Source organism: Nycticebus coucang, chromosome 14, assembly GCF_027406575.1.
Source record: "Nycticebus coucang isolate mNycCou1 chromosome 14, mNycCou1.pri, whole genome shotgun sequence".
NCBI lineage: Eukaryota > Metazoa > Chordata > Mammalia > Primates > Lorisidae > Nycticebus > Nycticebus coucang.
In genome coordinates this window covers 11,653,990-11,677,157 of record NC_069793.1, presented here as the reverse complement: position 1 = coordinate 11,677,157, position 23,168 = coordinate 11,653,990, and the positions used below count along the sequence as shown (strand labels likewise).

At 48.5% G+C, this 23,168-nt stretch overlaps 1 pseudogene; it reads left to right on the top strand.

The window, feature by feature from the left end:
* Positions 1-16,397: 16,397 nt before the first annotated feature.
* Positions 16,398-22,716, top strand: LOC128564278 (histone H2A.Z-like; annotated as a pseudogene).
* The last annotated feature ends 452 nt before the right edge of the window (positions 22,717-23,168 follow it).

Sequence of the window (23,168 nt, the reverse complement as noted above, 5' to 3'; positions counted from 1 at the left end):
GCCAGAGGTTCTTGGGAATTAATGCAATATCCACAGCCATGCCCATAGCGGCTCAGGAATCTTTTATAATGTTTAAATAATTCATATTACTCTTATATTTGTATATATAAATTTAGATACAACCTGCATGAAATGTGATACTGATTCTTTACATTGCCAACTCAATGAGTGTTGAACACTAGAATGGCTAATAGTGTTATTTTTCCAAAAATGGTTAATAAAATAGCATTAACATTTCAAAAAATTAATAAAAATTCAGATTTAATGTAACATGATGATTTCAAATGTTACAATAATTATAATTTATATTTCACCTTTTCATCTCAATAATTTTGAATATTTTAGAAAAATATTTTTTACAAATATATATGAAAATCCACATTTATTATAACTTACTTTTGGGATGAAAAACCATGCTTAATTTCTTGAGCCTTTTTGGATCATTACTGTCACTAGAACACAAATTAGTAATTTTGGTGAAATGAAGGCATGAACATTTTCATGGACTAAAACTATCAGAATTTATGAATTATGTATGCCTTTATTTTATCACTTGTCTAAACACAACCGGCCCATCAACAGAACGCCCAACTACATCAGCTTTCCAGCGCATAAAAACCAGAACTTTTTCAATTTTGCCACTAGGAAGGTATGTCTATCAAGGGAAGAGATGAGAACATTATCTAGCAGTTTGTTTGCTTGATTTTTAAATATTTAGGCATATGGTATGTGAGTCTTCATTTGTACCTTCGAAAATATTAGAGGCAGGTCTGGGCTTTTTAAAATAATAGCTTTACTGATATACAACTCATAGACCATTTATGGGGACCTTAGTTTCCCCTTCAGAAGCGTACGCTTCAGTGGTTTTTAGTATAATTACAAAGTCATAATTTTAATTCCAGAACATTTTCATCACCCCAAAAGAAACCCCACACGCAATAGCAGTCATTCCTCATCCTCCCCACTCACAGCCCGTGAAATCACTAGGCTACTTTCTGTTTCTATGAATTTGCTGATGCTGGACATTTCATATAAATGGTATTATGCTATGCGTGTCCTTTGGAGTCTGGCTTTTTCACTTAGCAAGGTGTTTTGAAGGTTCGCCCATGTCCTAGCATGTGTCAGCACTCCCTCATTGCTGAGCACTATTTCATTGTATGGATATATCCATTCATCAGTCGATGAACACAGGCAGTCCCCCAGTTACGGACAACCTGACTTACGGTGTTCAGTACTCATGAAGGTGCTCCCAAGTCACCCTATAAGGATAATTTACAATTAAACAATTACATGAATAATTTGGGAACTAGTTTCTTCTGTATATGTGAGCAAACCCACAAGGTGTAAGCGGATGGTGGTGTAGCGTTTTATGCCAGAGGCCATAGTCTCATGGTTTATATGGCCACTTATGTGCAACGTCACTTTCATCTTAACTTTTTTTTTTCTTTTTTTTTGTAGAGACAGAGTCTCACTTTATGGCCCTTGGTAGAGTGCCGTGGCCTCACACGGCTCACAGCAACCTCCAACTCCTGGGCTTACGCGATTCTCTTGCCTCAGCCTCCCGAGCAGCTGGGACTACAGGCGCCCGCCACAACGCCCGGCTATTTTTTGGTTGCAGTTTGGCCGGGGCCGGGTTTGAACCCGCCACCCTCGGTATATGGGGCCGGCGCCTTACCGACTGAGCCACAGGCGCCGCCCTCATCTTAACTTTTTAATTTGATTCTGTGAGTCAGTGTTTACCCTTATGACCATGCCTCCGAAGCAAAAGTCCATTGCAAGTCCAGGTAGCGAAGAGAAAGGTAATTACAAGAGAAATGAAAGTAGAAACAATTAAACATTCGGAGAAAGGCCTGATGCCATGATCTGTTGGGAAAGCATTAGGCTGGAGTTACTCAACTATCAGAACAATTATAATGGATAAAGTGAGAATAATGGAACATGTGAAAGGCAGGACTCCAATGAAAGCATCAATTATTACGAAGCAATGTAGTGGATTAATTATTGAAATGGAAAAGTTATTATTGATCTAGTTAGCAGATCAAGATAAGCATAACATTCCTATTAGCCTAGTGTTGATGTGAGTGTTAACCTTTAATATTCTTTTTTGAAATTTCTCCTATCCAAACTGTTTGCATGAGTTTGTTTTTTATGTCCTGTTTGTTTGAATTAAAAAGAGCACAGTTGTTTCTGTAACTTATTGTTACAGTACAAAGTATTATCATTACAGTATAACACTGTATTATTATTAATACATATGAGCCAGTATAGTATCATAGTTATTATTATTATATTTGTGCTGTTCATCAGGGATCCAAGTTACATACCAACTAACCTAAAGATATTATCAGGAATGTATCTGGTCCATAACCAGGAAAAATTGTTTCCATTTTGTGCTGTTATGAATAGTGCTCCTCTGAACATTCATGGGCAATTTTTTCGTGGACATATGTTTTCGGTTCTCTTGAAGGTAATTTCAATACCTAGGAGCAGAATTGCTGGGCCACATGGTAACTCCACATTTAACTTTTTGAGGAACTGCCAAACTGTTTTCCAAAGTGGCTGCACCGTTCTGCATCCCCTCTCCCCCAGCGATGCACAAGAGTTCCAATTTCAGGGCGGCGCCTGTGGCTCAGTCAGTAGGGCACCGGCCCCATATACCGAGGGTGGCGGGTTCAAACCCGGCCCTGGCCAAACTGCAACCAAAAAATAGCTGGGCGTTGTGGCGGGCGCCTGTAGTCCCAGCTGCTCGGGAGGCTGAGGCAAGAGAATCGCTTAAGCCCAGGAGTTGGAGGTTGCTGTGAGCTATGTGAGGCCACGGCACTCTACCGAGGGCCATAAAGTGAGACTCTGTCTCTACAAAAAAAAAAAAAAAAAAAAAAAGAGTTCCAATTTCTTTTACCCTTGCCAGCACTTGTTACTGTCTTTTTTATTACTGCCATCCTAGTGGGTGGGAAGTGGTATCTCATTGTGGTGTTGATTTGCATTTCCCTCGTGACTAGTGATGTCGAACATCTTTCACGTGCTTATTGGCCATTTGTACATCTTCTTTGGAGAAATGCCTACTCACATGCTTCACCCAGCTTTTTAATTGAGTGATTTGGGTCTGATTTTAATACTTAACAGGGATAATGCAACAATCATGGAGGCCCCGAGGCAGAATCTTCGGCCTTGCTTTGAGATTAGCTTATGCACTTTGGGATGGGCAGACTCAACCTTTTAGTCTTTACAAAAGCAGTTACTGCCCCCTAGAATGGCTTCTCTTCTCATCTCTTCAGCAAAGCCTGCTTTAAACCTTCTTCATAATCCTTCTCTGATCACAGCCGGACACCTGACTGGGTTGCAGACCAGAGTCAGCTGTAGCCTGTAGCCTCAGCTGTGCAACCTGGACAGCTAACTCATCAGTTTCCCCCTCTGTGAAATGGAAAGGGTAACACCTTCCTTACAGAATTGTTGCAAGGACTTGCTGAGAACATGCGTGTAAATCCTGTTCAGTCCCATGTATGATCAGCACTTGGCAGCTTTCTCCTTGGACAGAGTGCTTCCAATTACAGGGGTTATTATTTTCAGGGTATGACTTTCCATCTATGCATGGTGTTAATTGGAGGAAGCCTTTGGGGTGTTTGGCTGAAAATTGCCTCCCTGGCATCCCTCTGCAGGATCCCAGAGCAACAGGGGCTGTGTCCAGGCTCAGGAAACCCCTGGTCCTAGGGGCCGTCAGGTCTGGAGTGGGAGCTATGGGTTCCCTCATCTCCAGCCCCAACTGTCCATCCACTCCTCCCCATTCCTTGCTCACATATACAGAAGAAATCCGAAATCAGTGCCTCTGTGTCACCCTTGCCTCCTCCCTCTTTCCCAAATGGTGTGTAACTACTCAGGGGATGTGAGAGGCAGCTGGAAAGTGACACAACACCCTTTAATTACCCTTGTTCCTTCTATGTCCCAGCACCTAAATTTAGCTAGCAGAGCCTGGGCACCGGAGACCCAGCTCCTCCCTCTCTGAGCCCCCTACCCTCTCAAAGGCACAAAAGGAGTCCCAGGGCAGGGCTCTTCACCGCCCCAAGGGGGATCAGGGAAGTTGCTGAGAGGCCAGGTGGGGGCATTGGGGTGCCATAGGGAGCCTTCCTGCTGGGCGGTGGGTGCCACTGGCCCCATCCAGTCCTCTGTAATGATGGGGAAGCCTGAGAGGGAGGTTTGAACAAAGTGTCCTGTATGTTAGATGGCCTCGGTTTTTGCCACCTGCCAACTGTGTGGCATCTGGTGATTGCCTGAGGCCAAGGTGGGCATGTTTCCTCGGCTGAAAAATGAGGGCCTCCCCAGTAAGGGGGCTGTCTAAATGAGATAGTGCGTGGAGGACCAACAAGCACCCAATGGACTCAGCCATGATTCCGTCAACATTGCAGTGGGGACCCAGGCCTTGAGGCTCACATTTTAGTGCTCATCCCATGAAGCCTCACTCCTTTAACAAGGACTTTCATGCTTCTGTTTCAGAGGCAAATGAAGGCTAATTACCAGGACCAAGGGCACCAGCTAGTTGGCAGCAAGGCTCAGTCTGATCTCAGGTCTGCACAGCTATGCCTTTCCCTGCACTGTGTTGGCCCAGGGCCCTCACCTTTTCCAAGCCCATATCAAGGCCCACCACCTCCAGGAAGCCTTCCTGGCTGACTCCAGTGTTGAGCTGTTCCCTGGACACATTGGTGTCCAGTGCCACCAATGCCAGGCTGTCTTTAGGGCTTTCTGGGCACATATTGTCTCATTTAAACCCCAAAGGGGTGCCTGCATCATCCTGTGTCATAGTGAGAAAATCAAGGCACAGAGGGGTTAGGGTACCTTCTAGAAGGGCAGAGCTTGTATTCAGACACTCTTCTCCTTCCCTGAACAGAATGAAACCTAGAGTAATTAGAGTTCTTTGGGTGTGGGAACTGATGCTTCAAGGCGTGGGGTAGCGTTTCCGAAATCATATTCCTTGATGGAAGTTCCCCTCCTTGAGAAGAGCTTGAACTTGCCTTTTGAAATATCCCAAGAGTAATAACAACAACAACAACAATAATGCTATATTAGCAGCTAATATTCTTTGAGTAGGTTTATGTGTCCTAAAATCTGACATGTGCCAACTCATTTAAAACTCACGAGAACCCTAGGAGGAAGGTCTTGTGAGTTTCCTTGTTGGCCAGATGAGGACATGAGGCTTGGAGAGCCCGACTCATTGGATGGATCCCAGAGCTGCTGGCGGAGTCAGGATCAAATTCATTCATCCCATGTCTTTTTAACCTCAGTCTCACTACCTCCTTCTGCCTTACCTGGTGTGAGTCCCCCAACCCTGTGGGGGAGTGTGTCCAACCACCAGGAGGGAACTTACTAGCAGCCAGGATAATGAGGAATGGCCAAGGCACACCAGACCCAGCATGGGGAAGGAGGGGTGGGCCTGGCCCTGGAAGTGACCCTGGGTGGTCTTGGTGGAAGGCCCTCCTGCCCCCACCTCAGCCCTCCTGCCCTGGTAACGTCACAAGCACTCCTGAAGACACAGGAGACTCAGAGACAGAATGTCCTGAGCCTGAACCAGAAAGAGGAGGGAAATGTTTCCCAGCCACCTCCCGTTCTCGACACTGCTCCCACCCTGGGTCCAGTAAGTGGCGTGACCGTGACCGTGCAGAGTGGTGCCCAGGCCTTAATGACTGCTGCCTCATGTTCCCGTAAAGGGCTCCATTAAACCCTTTATCCAGGGCTGCATTTCTTTTATTTCCATCTCAGCCAAGGGGAGGAGCCGTACCTAGTCCTCTCAGAGAGTGTTGACACCAGGAGGATCACACCATAGCATCTTCATTAAATGATAGCATTTTTATTATTGTTATTATATGATCATGCTGGCAGAGGTAGGACTACCCAAACTTGTGTATGGGGATGCGATAAAAGGAGCCGCACAGGAAGGCCAAAGGGGGTAAATGAAGTTTCCAGTGCTTCCCGTGAGCCCACGAGTCTGGAGGCCCAGGGGATTGGCTTCTGTCTGCGTGGGTGGCCTAGTATGGGAACTAAGCTCCCTCCAGACACTGCATGTCATCTGCAACAAAGACAGCACATTTCCAAGCTCCTACAAAAACTTCCTTCCCTATACTGGTGCCTGGAAAATGATACCCCAAAATATGGAGCTTTGGCACGTGGGGAACTTTGAGCTAAAGGAGATCAGAAGGTCTCAGAAGCAAAGGCTCTCCCTGACCTTCTCATGCCCTCCTCTCCTCCACACCAAGCCATGGAAACCAGAATGCCTCTGCCCCACGGTGGGCCATAGAAAGTACAGACATTACTCTAAACTTCCCCTGCCCGCCTGTTTCAGAGCTGACCATAAAGCAATTCTAAACCCACTTTGTCTGATGGTAGATAGACCATAACACTCTCATTTCAGAGGGTCCTGAGCCGTATAAGGGAGCTGGGAATGGTACACAGAGGGGCCAAGAGAATCTGCATAGATAAATCTCTCCGGGTTTCCCCACTCAATCTGCTACCACTAGATCATTTTTGTGCAATCCCATTTCTACAGGGTGGTTTATTCTTCATCAAATCTAAGCATAAAAATGGACATCCTTTCCTGGGTCTTTGGGTCTCCATTTCTGAAGGCTCTTGTGTCACATAAAACTTTGGATTTGTTATGCTTTTCTCTTGTTCACCTGTCTTTTGCTATAGAAGTGTCGACTGTGTGGCTCAGCACCCATAGTGCAGTGGTTATAGTGCCAGCCACATACACCAAGGGTGGCAGGTTCGAACCCGGCCCCAGCCAGCTAAACAACAATGAATGACAACTGCAGTTGTGGTGGGCGTCTGTAGACTCAGCTACTTGGGAGACTGAGGCAAAAACATTTCTTAAGCCCAAGAGTTTGAGGATGCTGTGAGCTGTGATGCCACGGCACTCTACCAAGGGCAAGGGCAACACAGTGAGACTCTGTCTCTAAAAAAAAAAGAAGTGTCAGCGTCAGCTGTGACCCTTATGATGGGTGAGGAAAGTTATCGCCCCTTCTCCACCAGTATGCATGGAAGGAAGACTCTGGAAAGAGTCCCAAGAGAGAAGATACCTGGAATATAATCACAGAGTGTCTGTTACTGCTTAAGAGGTGTAAAATGCCCCTGGGGTTTTTCTTTCTTTCTTTTAATCTAGTTTATGGATTTATTTCAGGAGCAGAACAATTGTGGATAAAAGGGCTCTCGAGGTTAATTCCTGGCCTGTGAGTGTTTAGATATGTTTACCTGAAGGAGATAGAAAAATCCACAGAAACAGTGTGGTGAACTATAATATAGAAGTTTATTTTTCTCTCAGGTAAATGACATTGGAGGTATCTGGCCCAGGGCTACAAATATCAGGAACCCAGTTCACTTCTTTCTTATTGCTTGGTCATCCTTAACATGTGTGTTTTACCTCATGAGTCAAGATAGCTCTCCAGCTCCAGCAATCACATGCACCTTCTTTTCCAGAAGAAAGAAAGAAGAGGAAAAAGGGTGAGAGCCTTCGAATGATACTTCTTCTCACATCCCATAGAGAACTATTTCACACAGCCATTTCTGGCTGCAAGGGAGGCTGGGAAATGTAATCTTTATTTCAAGGGGTTTGTATGCCCAGCTAAAAAATCAAAAGTCCTATGGCAAAGAAGGCAGAGAACAGACATTGGGGAATGGTTAGCAATCTTTGGCACACCAAAAGTATTCCTCCAATCTACTGGGGAAATATGACCATGTACTTTTGGTCACTAAGCCTCAGGTTTCCTTGTTCTTATAAGTTACTTATTCTTCTGAGTTACTCTTAATTCCCCACCACAAAACCCCACAAACAAGAATTGCCCTAAGAACAAGACTCGTTCCTCCAGAACAAAGGCCTGGGCCGGGCATTTAGGGTCCTTGGACTCTGGGTCTCAGCAATTGCCACGCCCTATGCAGCCTTTGCCTAGGCCTACTCCATTTCTTTCTCATTTTTCCCCCTGGTTTTTAGATGTAAGGTCTTGCTCTGTTGCCCAGGCTGGAGTGCAGGGATGTGGTCATGGTTCATTATAGCCTCGAACTCCTGGGCTCAAATGATCCTCCTGCCTCAGCCTCCCAAGTAGCTGGGACTATAGGCAATATAACCATATCTCACTAATTTTTTTCATTTTTTTTTTTAGAGACGGGTTCTCCCTATATTGCCCAAGCTGGTCTTAACTCCTAGCCTCAAACAAGCCTCCTGAGTAGCTTGGATTAAAGATGTGAGTCCCTGGGCGGCGCCTGTGGCTCAAAGGGGTAGGGCACCAGTCCTGTATGCCGGAGGTGGCAGGTTCAAACCCAGCCCCCGCCAAAAACTGCAAAAAAAAAAAAAAAAAAAAGATGTGGGGTGGCACCTGTGGCTCAAGGAGTAGGGCGCTGGTCCCATATGCCGGAGGTGGCGGGTTCAAACCCAGCCCTGGCCAAAAACCACACACACAAAAAAAAGATGTGAGTCCCTGTACCTGGCTCCCATTTCTTGCTTTACTAGACTATTCCCTCTACCTGAATGTCCCCTCCTGGACCTCCTCTGCCAGGGGACTCCTATTCAATCTCAAAGACCCACCATGGAAATGTTGCCCTGTCAGTGCAGCCTCACTGAGCCTCTCCAGGAGAGAATGAGAATCCCTTTCTCCTGCCCTCCCTTGGGCTTCCGTCATCCCTCTATTTATAGTTCAAGTCAGGTGCCCCTGGACATGTTGCTGGGAGGGAAGGGCCTCTGCTGGGAGAGCCGGTTCTGTGACCTGCCTGGGGAAGGGCTGGGATTTTCCAGGAAGGCTCCTCTGGCCCCAAGTCCTGCTCACCACATCTGTGTACTGGGAGATGGAGCCCACACCTGACAGCACTTATCTTGTGTGCCTAGGGGGCTGAGTGTTTCCCCAGCTGTGCTGAGTGGCCCGCAGGCTCAGGACGTGCTTGGTCTGAGTAACTGGGCTGGGGTTGGGTGGCCTCCAAGTTTGGGAGGACTCTAGGAGGGGTCAGGCCTGCTCTGAGGGAGGGTCCTGGCTGTGAGAGCTGGGGACAGAGGGCAAGAGTGACTGTAACTTTGGGGGGCCCTCTCCCCTGACACTCAGCTTCCCTCCAGCTTTCCTGGCAGGTCCAGACCACTTTCCACAGCTGGTGGAGAAGCAGCTGCCTCTAGAAAGTGGAGCAAGGAGAGAAGAAGAGCCCTGTGTCCCCATCCTCAATGTCACTATCACCTCCCTGTGTCCAGCCCAGCCCCTCCCAGTCAGCGCCTCACCAGATTGGAACGTTCAGGCTGGATCCTTCAGCCTCCCCAAACCACAGTTCAGGACCCCCTATCACAGTCTCCCCACCCCCTACCTCTCTCCACCCCAGTGTCCAGTTGTCACCATCATTACGCTTTCAGTAAGCTGTCAAATTTGAATTCCCAGCCAGCTTGACCTGAGGTCTTGGGCCCAACCCATGCCCCTCTGCCCCAACCACCTCACTTATACACCCACTTTCAGATTAAAGACTCACAGACATAACACTGATGCTGAGGACATCCACTGGCTGTCAGATGACGGTCCCCCACCCCTCTTACAAACCCCCACATCCAGCCATGACTCCTTGGACTCAGCCTTTGACCCTTGAGTGACTGTAGGAACACCCCACGTGTGGCCTGTGGGCCAAGCTGACCAGCTCCTTCCTGCCTGCTGTGGGCCACATGACTGGCTGAGTACAGTGCATCCACCCTGAGCCTGAACCAGCACTGAGTTTAGGCGTTCAGGATCAGATAGACCTCACTGTATGACCTTGGGCAAGTTGCTAACCCTCTCTGAGCCTCTGACATTTGTAGCTGACATCAGTTTGACACATAGGGCTCCCGAGAGGCCTGAGGAAGAGACCAATGGGTCCCCATGTCCCTGAAGGTTTGAGGCCCCCCTTCTCTCCCTTACCCTTGGAAGATGAGAGCAGAAGGCTCCTCCATGGAAGTGGGTTAGGAGAGGGAAGGAGGACCAATGTGCCTCCCAACCTTGCCCCAGGTGCTGGCAGCTTCCAGTTCCACCCATCTCAGAGACCACCTGGGGAGACCACTCTGGCTGAGGGATGAAGGTGCTGGTGCCAACCAGCAGATGCAGTCTAGGGCGCCTCCTAGTGGACATTTGGGTAATGGCCTACCCTGGCTGACCTGTAGAACAGACCTGTAATTTATGGCTCTCAGCTTGAAGTCAGGGTCCAGTTTTGACCCCTTTATTGCCAGCTTTTGCAAAAGCCACCTCCTGGACCACAGTCATGCTTCAATCGAGTGACCCAAGAGATACACCTCACGCGTAGTAATGTTTTCCTGGTCTAGGAAGGCCAGGGCTTGCCTGAGGACCACAATGAGCCAGTGGCTGAGTTGAGATGGGCCAAGAGCTCAGATTCCTGGCCCAATGCTCTTTCCACTCCTGGGTGATGTTTCAATGTGAACTTGGACTCTCCAGGCCTATAAATTCCTCCATGTGGTTCTAGGCATTTTCAGATGTTTTAGCACTATTAACACGCCTGTCCTAGGAATGGGCTTACAGATGTATCCAATTAACTTTCCTGCCAATAATTAGAGGACAGGATTTTTTTCCAGCATTTGCAAGAATTTCTCTGTTCTCATCTCCTTCCCAGAGGACAGAGCCATTGTGTGATTTCCCCTCAGCTGGGGCCACACAGCACTGGCCCTGAACATGGGTCTCTGGGCTCTCTCCCAGGGACCAAGGCTAACCTTCTCGACCACGGCCCCATGGGGCTGGGGAACCTTGCTTCTGTTCTAAGCCAGGAACTGCAGGAGGTGGGGAGATGGGCAGAGGAAAGAGGTTCCCCGTGGGGAAAGGAGATGTAAAAGGGGATCCCAGCCCCAGCAGACCTGTTTATTTGATCTCTGACGGGGAAAAAGGGGGCCCTTTTCTGAAATGCAGCTCCTCAATTCCTCTACAGTTGTTGGGGGGCTGGCACCAGGCACTAAGCATTAAGGGAAGGAATTCAACCTGGCAGACACTGTGGCCATATAGGGGACTCGCTCTTCTTCTAGAGGCTGTGTGTTCCTCTAGCTGTCCGTGGGGCTGATGGAATTACAGGCTGGCCCCTTTCGCTGGGTCCATATTGCTTTAGCCCCTAGAATTACCTCCTACATCTTAGGAAAGCCCAGGGGCCTGGACCCTGGGGTTAAGAGTCTGAAGGGGACAACTCAGAAAGCCATACATGCTGTGCCAGGCCTGCTTTTAGGAAATACCCACAATTAAGCAGATGTATGGACAGGCAAGGACAGATACTGCTTGACCACGTGACCTTGAAGAGACTCACGCAGAGAACACACACATATTGAAGGGGAAGGAGAAGTTTCCAGGCTCATAGGGGAGGTGGGGGCTGAGATCTGGGGGTGCAAGCAGAGACTTGGGGAGCAGAGACTTGAGGGCTTTTGAGGGAGGGAGCAGACCTCTTCCCCCTCCTGGCCAGATGACCTTGTCCAAGGCACCCAACAAGGAGAAGGTGGGGCAGGGAGGATAGGGCTGGAAGCTGTAACCTGACCCTGGGCCTGGACAGCACGGGGTGGGGCTGGGGATCTGGATCAGGATGGGTATCTCTAGGTGGCTGTGGTTGAGTCAGCCTTGAAGGTGCCCACCTCCAGCCCCCTCCCAGCTCAACTGGGCTTTCTCCCTGCTTCTCCACCTCTTCCCACCTCACTCTTTCCTCCCAGCTCACCATCCGCTCCCCACATAGCTTCCTGCCTTTGGGGATGCTGTCCCTGTGCCTGGAACTCTCTCTCCCTCCCCCCAAATTTTGCCTTCACCCCAGTCTCTGGACAAATCCCAGCTCACCTTCTAAGGCCCTGTGCAATGCCTCATTCCCTGGGGACTCCCCCCTTACCCCAGCCACCCCGTCAGAACCCATCTGTGGCTCCTGGCACTTCTGGCTTTGCACAGATCTCTGCTGAGCTCCAAATTCTTCCTGTTGCAATACTCTGTGGCTGAAACCCTGACTCTGCTGAGAAAAGTGCTTTTCTCTGTTTTGTACCGAGGGCAATGGGAGGCCATGGAACCATTTTAACAGAGCTGTGTGACAGGGTTGGATTTGTGCTTTAGAAAGATCACTGGGCAGCTGTGTGGCAGATGGAAGTAGGGAAAGGGGAAAGATCCTGGAGATATTCCGGGTACAACCTCCCCAAAACCAGCAGTCCCCAAACCTAGCTGTGCATCCAGATCCCCTGGGGAAGATGTTTTAAAAATAGATTCTTGGGCTCTACCCCAGGTACACTCAAACAGGATCTTGGAGGTCGTCAGGACCAGCATCTGTTTTGTTTTGTTTTATTTCTATTATGACAAAACCCTCATATAACATAAAATTTATCACCTTAACCCTGTTTAAATGTACAGTTCAGTAGTGTTAATTATATTCACATTGTTGTAAAACATATCTCTAGAACTCTTTTGTCTTGCAAATCTGAAACTCTGTGAGCATTAAAGAACAATTTTCCAGACTCAGCGCCCATAGCTCAGTGGTTAGGGTGCCAACCACATACACTGAGGTAGGCAGGTTCAAAGCCCAGGCCTGCTAAAAATAACAATGACAACTACAGCCAAAAAATAGCCAGGTGTTGTGGCGGGTGCCTGTTTGTCCAGCTACCTGGGAGGCTGAGGCAAGAGAATTGCTTAAGCTTGAGAGTTTGAGGTTGCCGTGAGCTGTGATGCCACCACACTCTACCAAGGGTGACATAGTGAGACTTTGTCTCAAAAAAAAAAAAGAACAATTTTCCATCTCCCTACCCCTAGTCCCTGGCAACCACTATTCTACTCTTATTTCTGTGAACTTGACTTTAGACATCTCATATAAGGGAATCACACCTGGTGTGTGTTGTGTGTGTGTGTGTGTGTTTGTGACCGAGAATCTGTATTTATTTTTTAAAGTTCTGGCATCTGATGAGGGCCTTCTTGCTGCATCATAACACGGCAGAAGATAGAAAGGCAAAAAAGGTGAGAGAGAATGAAAGAGAGTTGTGCACTCTGTATTAAAAAAAACAAACAAACAAAAAAAACAATCCCCTGGGCGGCGCCTGTGGCTCAAGGAGTAGGGCGCCGGTCCCATATGCCGGAGGTGGTGGGTTCAAACCCAGCCCCGGCCAAAAATCACAAAAAAAAAAAAACAAAAAACAATCCCCAAGGAGTTCTGATGCAACTGTGTGGCCTGGAGTTTGGGAACCACTGTCGGTGCTACTCAAGTTGAAAGGCCTCCTCTGCCTGCCTCTTTGCTTTTAGTAGCAAAATCAGATCCTAGTGACCCCTAACCCTTGAGTTCCTTTTGATTTCTGGGGAGAATTTCCTCCCAGACAAGCCCTTGAAGTCAGCTAGAGTCAGCCCAGGTAATAACGCCCTCAATTATAATTTTCACAACTTCCATTTTTATAATGTTTTCCATGCTGGCTACTCAATGTGTGGTCTCACATCCCTGAGAGCTGATTGGAAACACAAAGTCTCAGGCCCCACCCTGACTGCTGAGTCAGAATGAGCATGTCAACAAGCTCCTTGGGAGGGATTCCTGTGCACAGAACAGTCTGAGAGCACAGTTTTTGGGCTTTACAGAATGAGGTCTGCTGGGGTTTGGGGAGTATGGCCTGATCCCAGAAGCTCCAGGAGGGATAAGTGAGTGTCTGGGAGGTGCCCTGGGTCTTTCCCATCCCCCCCGTCACAGTTGCCTTTGAATGAAGCTATACCCACATGCCTGTCACTAAGCCACCTGGCCCTGGCCCTCAGCCACCTGCCTTGTGAAAAGTTCTCCCAGGTCTCAGCTACAAATCCCCTGGCCATGGGAATATGGCTCGGCACTTAGCCTTGGCTGGGCCTGACACAGACCCGCCCAGCAGGCATCAGGTCCCATGATGTCCCAGCAATCCCATCAGTCATACTTGTCATAATGGCTTACTGAGCACTTATTAAGTGCCAGCACTGAGAAAAGGACTCAGCAGGCACCAGGTCACTCAGTCCTCACAAAACCCCATAAGGATGTCACAGGGATTAGTTCCATATGGCAGACAAGGAAACCAAACCTGAGAAAGTGAAGTAACTGTGTAAGCTCCCATAGCTAAGTACTGAAGTTGAGATTTGAATTCTTGTCAGTCTGTTGGGCCTGAGTTCTGAACTGAGATGCCTCCATTTTTGTTGTCTTTTTATGGAGGACACTGAAGCTCAGTTTTGTAACCTCCCCAAGGTCATATGGTTGTTAAATGCTGGGCCTAGCCCTTGAACTCAGGACTGTGAATCCCCAAGCCCAGAATTCTTCACTGCTGGGCCTGGTTTCATTACCCCATTTCATAGACGTGGGAGCTGAGATGCAGATGATGAGCAAGTCCGATGGGGCGTGTGAGAATCCCATGTGCTGGTCTGTCCACCCCATTTCCAGCCACCTGGGCTCCCTGTGGCACCAACCCCCTCCACTTGGGCCCTCAGCTCAGCAGTAACCAGCACTGATGAATGGGGGTCCCTGCAGCCACATTTACAGCCCAGAATGACCAGGCCTCAGTGCCTTGGGGAGAAATGAAAACTGACTCTTCCTGGCCTCACAGTTCCGTGCTCAAGCAGGGGAGCAGATCACACAGCTGGGCACAGGAGGAGGCAGGGTGTAGCAGATGATCAGGAGAGTCAGGGGGTGGCAGGTACTGAAATTGGCAGTGCTCACCCAGCCGGGCACTGCGGGGTGCCCACCATAGCTGGGAAGAGGATGGGCAGGGCAGGATGGGGGATGACAGAGCTCCAGCATGGCAGGGAGGGTGGGGTCTTCAGGCTGCCTCCTCATATAGTGGCTCCACAACTACAGGCTAGTTGCTTAACCTCCCAGCCTTCAGTTCCTCATCTGTAGTGTGAATGGTTGCAGCACCTTCTTGGATTACTGAGCACCTTCCAAGAGTTAGTGTTAGCGAATGTAAAGTGTTGGAACCCAGTCCACATGGTCATGTGGGTCAGCTAATCTAAGAGAGGCAATTTATACCTGGCTGCCATGAATGACAGGTGAATTATATGTATATAGAAAAAAAACATGTAGTGACAGGTACACAGCAAGCTGTCAGTAATAGGTATTATTTTTATGAGGGACAGGGACAGCTACTTAATTTGCAAAGCCCAGTCCAAAATGAAAATGTGGGGCCCTTGCTGAAAAATTAATAAAAATTTCAAGATGGCCACAGCAGAGCATTAAGTCAAGTGTGACTCCTTCCGGGTGTGGGTCCCTGAGCGGCTGCAGGTTGCACATCTATGAAGCAGCTGCGATTGGGATACAGGACATCAGGGTCTTTATAATGGGCTCAGCTGTCTGTCTGTGGGAGAACTGCCCACTTGCTCGGTGCTGATACTGAGTGGAGGCTCTCCCATCCCTGCCTCCCCTGATCTCCAGATTATTCCAAGAGAAACTTGTGGTCCCTGGGAGCTCCTGACAGCTCCTTATCATTAGCTCAGCCCCAGATTGGTTTGTCCTCCATGAGAGAACCAAATCCAGAATCTTAGGGCAAACACCCCTTTGAGAGCATCCCATGCTCACCAATAAGGGGGAGACCCTGTCCAAAGACACACAGGACCCAGTGATGGGGTGAGGATCCCCCCACCCCAGCCTAGAAGTGCCATCTCCAAGAACCAGCTCAGAAATGACGGGACCCCCAGGGCTCTGTGGTGGGAGGTGGAGCCAAGGACTGTCCCTAGAGGAGGGGAGGTGGACTTTCTGTTCTCCTGGCTTCTCTGTGTTTTCTGCAATGGCACAAATTGCTTTTGTAATAACAGGAAAAAACTATCAACGACCCTTCATTTGAGAAAAGGTACAGTGTTCTCATGGGAACCAAGAAGGCAAACCCTTGGTGCAAAGTGTATGCGGAGAAAAGAGAATAAGCAGCACACGGAGGGTTAGATGAGGGCGCTAGATCTTGTTGTAAGGGACTCCTCCCCAAGAAGCTGGTTTGAGGGTCTGGGAAGATCAGATCCCCGCTGGGGGCTCTGAGATTCCAGGTTGGGGGGGGAGGCCTGTGCACGGGCATGAGACAGGGCAGGACGCGGACTGCAGAGCTCCTGGGATGGTGTGTGTCTGTGCCTGTGAGTGACTGTGAGAGGTGGGGGCACCTCGGGCCCCTCCAGAAGCCGGGCCCAGGCGTGCGGGGTGGGTGGGGGCACTCACAGAGTCACAGCGACGCAGGAAGGACACAGGCTTTGGGACCAGGTGGAATGGCTAGAATCCCAGCCCCATCAAAACCCAGTCGCTTTACCTCTTCCAACTCATTTATAAAACAGGGAAAACAGCCTCTGCTTCCTAAGATTGTAGCTGGCAGGATTAAAGAAAAGGAGCTGCCACAAAAAGCCAGCACACCGTAGGTGTTCAACCAGCGTGAAGCATGCCTCCTCCCATCCCCACGACATTCTTCTTGCTCTTCCCAGTTTCAGAGTCTGGTCCTCGCTATGATCTGTAACCTGACCCCAGGGGACGGCAGGGAGGACCGACAGCATGGGGAGCCAGGGCCTGTCGTCCTCACCCGGTCACCATCCCGCCGCGGGCTCCCTGTCAGCCGGGACTCGGGGCAATCATTCGGCGGAGCGTGGAGACTCCTAGTGGCCACATGTGGGACTGCACCTATCCGCGTGAGACCTCCCGCCAAGAACCTAGGTGCTCCTGAGTCCCCAACCTAGGCCTTCCCTCCCAGGCTCAGCGCACATTTCTTGAGCTCCTTTAGGTGCCAGAGTTTGTACTTGGTACTGCGGACAAAGAGAAGAGGTGATTCCTACCCCAGAGAAGCCCACTGCCAGGAAAGTTGCAGAGACTGATCCACCTCATTTCTACATCTCACCCTTCTGAGCATCTATGCAGAAGACAACTCAGGGTTCAATCAGGGGATGTAGGGCAAGACACCCCACCTCTCACACCTGGCTCTGCATAGGTGCCTTGAGGGAGTGGTGCCCCATAGAGCACTTGGAGTGACCAAGAGTTAACATTCTTACGATTATTACGGGTGTAAAAGAGCAGGTAAAGGTCAGGAGTCCCAACTCACTTCCTTGTTCCTCGCCTAGCATGTTGGAAATGCTTTAAACAACTGCTGTGACATGCCAGACTCTAGGAGAAGCCCTCAGTAGCATGTCATCTGACCCCTGCACAACAAATATAGGGACACCAACACTACAGGAGATTTAGGTGATTAGGCCAAAACGGTAGGTTTGGAATTCGAACCCAGATTGACCCAGCTCCAGAGCCCCATCTTTTCTGTACAAAGCACTGTGTCTGCCTCATGGGGCAGGCTATGACTTGCCAAACAAACTTACTCACCTTTCTGTGCCTCCAGGTCTTCCTGGGTCAGATCGGATATTTTGTTCAGTTTTACTTGTTTGGTTGTTGTTTTAAGAGCAAGAGGCTGGGTGCAGTGGCTCGCACCTGTAATCCTAGCCCTCTGGGAAGCTGAGGCAAGTGAATTTTTTAAAATGTGATGTATCCATACAATGGAATAGTATTTAGCAGTAAACTGTGGAATTCAGTGGGGTATGGGGTTGAGCTCAGAAGTTTGAGACGAGCCTGAACAAGAGCAAGATCCTAGCTCTACTAAAAATAGAAAAATCAGCTGGGCTTGGCAGGGGATACCTGAAGCCCCAGCTACTGTGGAAGCTGAAGCAGGAGGCTCTCTTGAACTCAGGAGTTTGAGGTTGCTATGAGTTAAGCTGGCACCACAGCACTCTAGTCTGAGCAACATAGTGAGACTCTGTCAAGAAAGAAAGGAAAGGAAGGAAGGGAGGGAGGGAGGAAGGAAAGAAAATGAAAAGGGAAGAGAAGGGAAAGGAAGAGAAGGGAGGGAAGGGAAAGGAAAGGAAGACAGACAAGGTGAGTGCTGCTTCCTCGCCCTGTCTTCCCACGGATTCATTGGATTTACTTGATCTGGGCACATCCTTGGTACTGAGATTTTTAACTCTTCCCAGGTGATTCTAGTGAGCAGCGAGGCTTGGGAAAGGCCTTGCCACCTACGATACAGAGATTGAACTCCATTCTACAGGTATTAAGCCCATGGAGCCTCCCGCTTCACCCGCCCCCCAGGTGTACCTTACATTATTCATTCATTAGACAAAGCTCACCTCTTTGAACTGTGGAATTCAGTGGGGTATGAGGTTTAGTGTAATCATAAGGTTGTGCAACCATCAGATTGCAGAAATTTTCATCACTCCCAAAAGAAATCCTGCATTGATTAGATTCACTCCCCATTCTGCCTCCTCCTAATCTATTTTTTTTTTTTTTTTTTTGGAGAGACAGAGTCTCACTTTATGGCCCTCGGTAGAGTGCCATGGCATCACACAGCTCACAGCAACCTCCAACTCCTGGGCTTAAGCGATTCTCTTGCCTCAGCCTCCCAAGTAGCTGGGACTACAGGCACCTGCCACAACGCCTGGCTAGTTTTTGGTTGCAGTTCAGCCGGGGCCGGGTTTGAACCCGCCACCCTCGGTGTATGGGGCCGGCGCCTTACCGACTGAGCCACAGGCACCGCCCCTTCCTAATCTATTTTCTGTCTCTCTCGATTTGTCTAGTGTGGGCATTTTGTATAAATGGAATCATAGAATGTGTAGCCTTTTGTGTCTTTGATTTCTGTTCTTTTGCTTGGCATAATATTTTCGAGTTTCATCCATGTTTTGGCATGTATCAGTCCTTCATTTCTGCTTGTTGCTGAATACTATTCAATTGTATGACTACATCACATTTTTTTTAATCCACTCATCAGTTGGCAGGTGGTTTAAGGCTCTTTCTTCTCTTGGCCCAGAGAGGTAACCTGATTGACTCAGGTGGTGGGGCTGAGAGGGGCATCAGGAATCCCAGATGCTGCCTCTCAAGCCTGCGGGGGAGAAGGAACATGAACACCAACCCTGGAGAGTTCCAGGGGACCACATCGGGGTAGACCCTGAGCAGCCATGAGAGACAGACCTTACGTACCCACTCACCTCCATCAGCAAGGACCGCCAGGGATCTGGATAAAGCTGTATCCACAAAGCTCATTGTCTCAGTATTGCTGTAAACAATGAAAACACAGAAATAACCTAAATGTCCAACCAGAAGGATTTTATTTAATAAACTATGCATGTTCATCCAAGGGAAATACCATGGGGTCAAAATTGACGCAGTATCGATAACATTTATTGCATTAACTGTGCCAAGCCCTGTTTGTGTGGCAGAGAGGGATTCAATCCTCACAAGAACCACACAGGTAGATGCTTTTATGATCCACATCTCACAATGAGGAAACTGAGGCAGCGAACAGTTATGCGACTTGCCCAACATTACCTAGAAAGAGGCACAACTGAAATTTGAACCTCGGTTGGTTCCACTTGCTTAAAATCTCTACCCTCTCTGAGGGTAGAAAAAAATATTTACTGACATGAGAAACTGTTCACAAAATATTGGTGGAGAGAATAAATCAGGCCATGAGCAGTATGCAGGGTATGAATCAAGACTTGAAGGAAACGTGCCAGATTATGAATACAGGAAGTCTCTGCACTCAAATTAGGAGGATTTTTTTCTTCTTTGTGATTGTATTTGCCCAAATGCTCTACGAGGGGTGATGTTCTTGCTTTCAAGAAGGAAATTATTTTTATTTGGTTCACTTTTTTTTATTAAGGCAGAGCCTCAAGCTGTCGCCCTGGGTAGAGTGTCGTGGCATCACAGTTCACAGCAACCTCCAACTCCTGGGCTCAAGCGATTTTCCTGCTTCTGCCTCCCAAGTAGCTGGGACTACAGGCGCCCATCACAATGCCCAGCTATTTTTTGTGGCAGTTGTCATTGTTGCCAGCTTCAGTGTATGTGGCCGGTGCCATAACCACCGTGCTACGGGCACCAAGCCTACATTTTATTCTTCTAGGTAGAGCTGTGGATTGATGATGTACAAGGCTATTCACTGCACTGCCTATACTGGCAAAAGATTGGAAACCATGCGAGCATGCATTTTATAGGGGTCTGGCCAAATAAACAGTAAAGGGAATACTATACAGCTATGAAAAATAAGAGCGGCACCTGTGGCTCAGTGGGTAGGGTGCCGGCCCCGTATACTGAAGATGGTAGGTTTGAACCCAGCCCCGGCCAAACTGCAACAACAACGACAACAAAAAATAGCCAGGCATTGTGGCCGATGCCTATAGTCCCAGCTTCTCAGGAGGCTGAGGCAAGAGAATTGCCTAAGCCCAGGATTTGGAGGTTGCTGTGAGCTATGATGCCACAGCACTCTACCCAGGGTGATAAAGTGAGACTCTGTCTCAAAATAAAATAAAATAACAGGGTCACTTTCTACACTGATAGAGAAAGAGCATTGAGATAGCTTAATGAGAAAGGCCAGATGCAGAATAGTGTGTTTATAATGTTACTTCTGTGTAACAAAGAGAGAAAGTGTCTTAATCAGTTCAAGATGTAACAGAGTACCATCTAGTGGGTGGCGTATAAACAACTGAATTTATTTCTCACAGTTCTGGAGGCTGCAAGTCCAAAGAGGCCCTAGTGTGGTCAGGCTCTGGTGAGGACCCTCTTCAGGTGGCAGACTGCCGACTTCTCGTTGTGAAAAGAAGCCTAGAGAGCTCTCTGGAGTCCCCTTTATAGGGGCACTAATCCCATTCATCAGGGCTCTACCCTCATGACCTAGTCACCTCGCAAAGGCCCCACTCCTAATACCATCACATTGCAGGTAAGGATTTCAACAGAGGAACTAGAGGGAGAAGGGAACAGCAACGTCCCAACTATTGCAGGAGGGGAGAAAGAATATATTTTACATCTGCTTGCACTATATCACAGAGATGCTGAAAGGCAGGGTGATATCAAAATATTTAACAGCTAGTACCAAACAGGCTATAGCCAGCCTGCATCAGCACAGACGGAGGGACGTCCAGGGGACAGAAGAAGTGGTTGTTTGCAGAGATGGGAAAATGGAGCCAACAGGATGGGGGTGGGTATAAGACTTTTTGTCTCCCGCCTTTTTATATTGCTTTGATGTTTGAATCATGGGACTATTTTACCTGGTCCAGAAACCATGACTATTTTTTAAAACATTACACATGGAAGAGCAGCTTCCCATCCCGGCTCCCCCATCACAGAGGCGTGGGGAAGGTTTGGAAGAGAAGGCTTGGCCACCTGCAGTGAGCTCTAGGTGTTTCCTCAACACTTTGAGGCTGCAACCTGTCAGTCTGTCTGTCTGTCTGTCTGTCTGGTGCTTCAGCTCAGGGACGAAGCCTTGGATCTTCTCCGGGGTGTGCCCCCACTATACTAGCCCTGTATGTAGAAGATAACACAAGTAAGGAACAGGTAAGGGGGCTTACTCAGCTACCTGGGCTTGCCACAGCACTCAGCACATAGTAGGCCCTTGAGAAGCAGCTGTTTAATGAATTGCTTCCCTGCCTGCCTGGTTATTTCACCCTCTGGGTGGTAAGCCTCTTACTTACACAAATCTGCCCCCGTGGCTTAAGCCTGGGAGTTGCTGGTACGAGGGGCCATATTACTTTAATCAGATAATCAGATTATTCCCTTAGTTTGCAACTGCCAGAGATCAGTGCACTAAACAAGGGAAAGGAAAGCGCAACACATCTGTCCCATCGGGCTGCAGGCCTAGGCTCCGCACTGCAGGGTACCCTCAGGCCCCCTCTGCTGGGACAGCCTGTTCTCTGTGCATTCCCTCGGTGGAGATGACTGCTTGTAGCTGACATTTATTTATTTATTTTATTTTTTTGAGACAGAGTCTTACTATGTTGCCTTCAGTAGAGTGCTGTGGCATCACAGCTCACAGCAACCTCCAATTCCCAGGCTTAAGTGATCCTCTTATCTCAGCCTACTGAGTAGCTGGGACTACAGGCACCCGCCACAATGCCCAGCTAGTTTTTAGAGATGGGGTCTCTCTCTGACTCAGGATGGTCTCAAACTCCTGACCTCCCGCAATCCATCCACTTCGGCCTCCCAGAGCACTAGGATTACAGGCCTGAGCCCCCACGCCTGGCCCACTGTAGCTGACATTTAAAGAGCACTGACAAGGGCGGTGCCTGTGGCTCCGTGAGTAGGGCACTGGCCCCATATACGGAGGGGGATGGGTTCAAACCCACCCCTGGCCAAACTGCAACAAAAAAATAGCAGGGCGTCATGGCAGGTGCCTGTCATCCCAGCTACCTGGGAGGCTGAGGCAAGAGAATCGCCTAAGCCCAGGAGCTGGAGGTTGCTGTGAGCTGTGACGCCACAGCACTCTACCGAGGATGACAAAGTGCAACTCTGTCTCTAAAAAATATATAAATAGGCAGTTTGAATAGCGGCGCCACAAAGGAGTAGGTGGTGGGATCTCGCTGTCTCTCTGATTAGCCCTTTCTCTGCCTTGCTTGTTTGAGCTTCAGCTGAATTTGAAACGGCTGGCGGTAAGGCTGGAAAGGACTCCGGAAAGGCCGAGACAAAGGCGGTTTCTGCTCACAGAGAGCCGGCTTGCAGTTCCCGTTGGGTGGGCCGTATTCATCGACACCTGAAATCTAGGACGACCAGTCATGGACGTGTGGGCGCAACTGCCACTGGGTCCAGCGCAGCCATCCTGGAGCACCTCACCGCAGAGGTACTTGAACTGGCAGGAAACGCATCAACAGATTTAAAGGTAAAGCTATTACCCCTCGTCACTTGCAACTTGCTATTCGTGGAGATGAGGAATTGGACTCTCTCATCAAGGCTGCATTTGCTGGTGGAGGTGTCATTCCACACATCCACAAGTCTCTGATTGGAAAGAAAGCAGAGCAGAAGACTGTCTAAAGGATGCCTGGATTCCTTATTATCGCAGGGCTCTAAATCCTCGAACAGCTGTCCATTGTTGGCGATTCCAGTGGACTGTATCTCTGTGAAAAACATAATTTTGCCTATTTGTAATTCTATTTGAGCAAGTTGGAAGTTTAATTAACTTTCCAACCAACCAAATTTCTGCATTCAAGTTTTAACCATATTTAAGTGTTACTGTGGCTTCAAAGAAGCTATTGATTCTGAAGTAGTGGGTTTTGATTGAGTTGACTGTTTTTTAAAAACTGTTTGGATTTTAATTGTGATGCAGAAGTTGTAGTCACAAACATTTGGTTTTGTACAGACATTATTTCCACTCTGGTAGATAAGCTCAATAAAGCAATAAAGGTCATATCCCCCCCCTACAAAAAATATATATATATATAAATAATAAAGACATATGTAAAGCACTGAGATGCCGAGTATTCTAT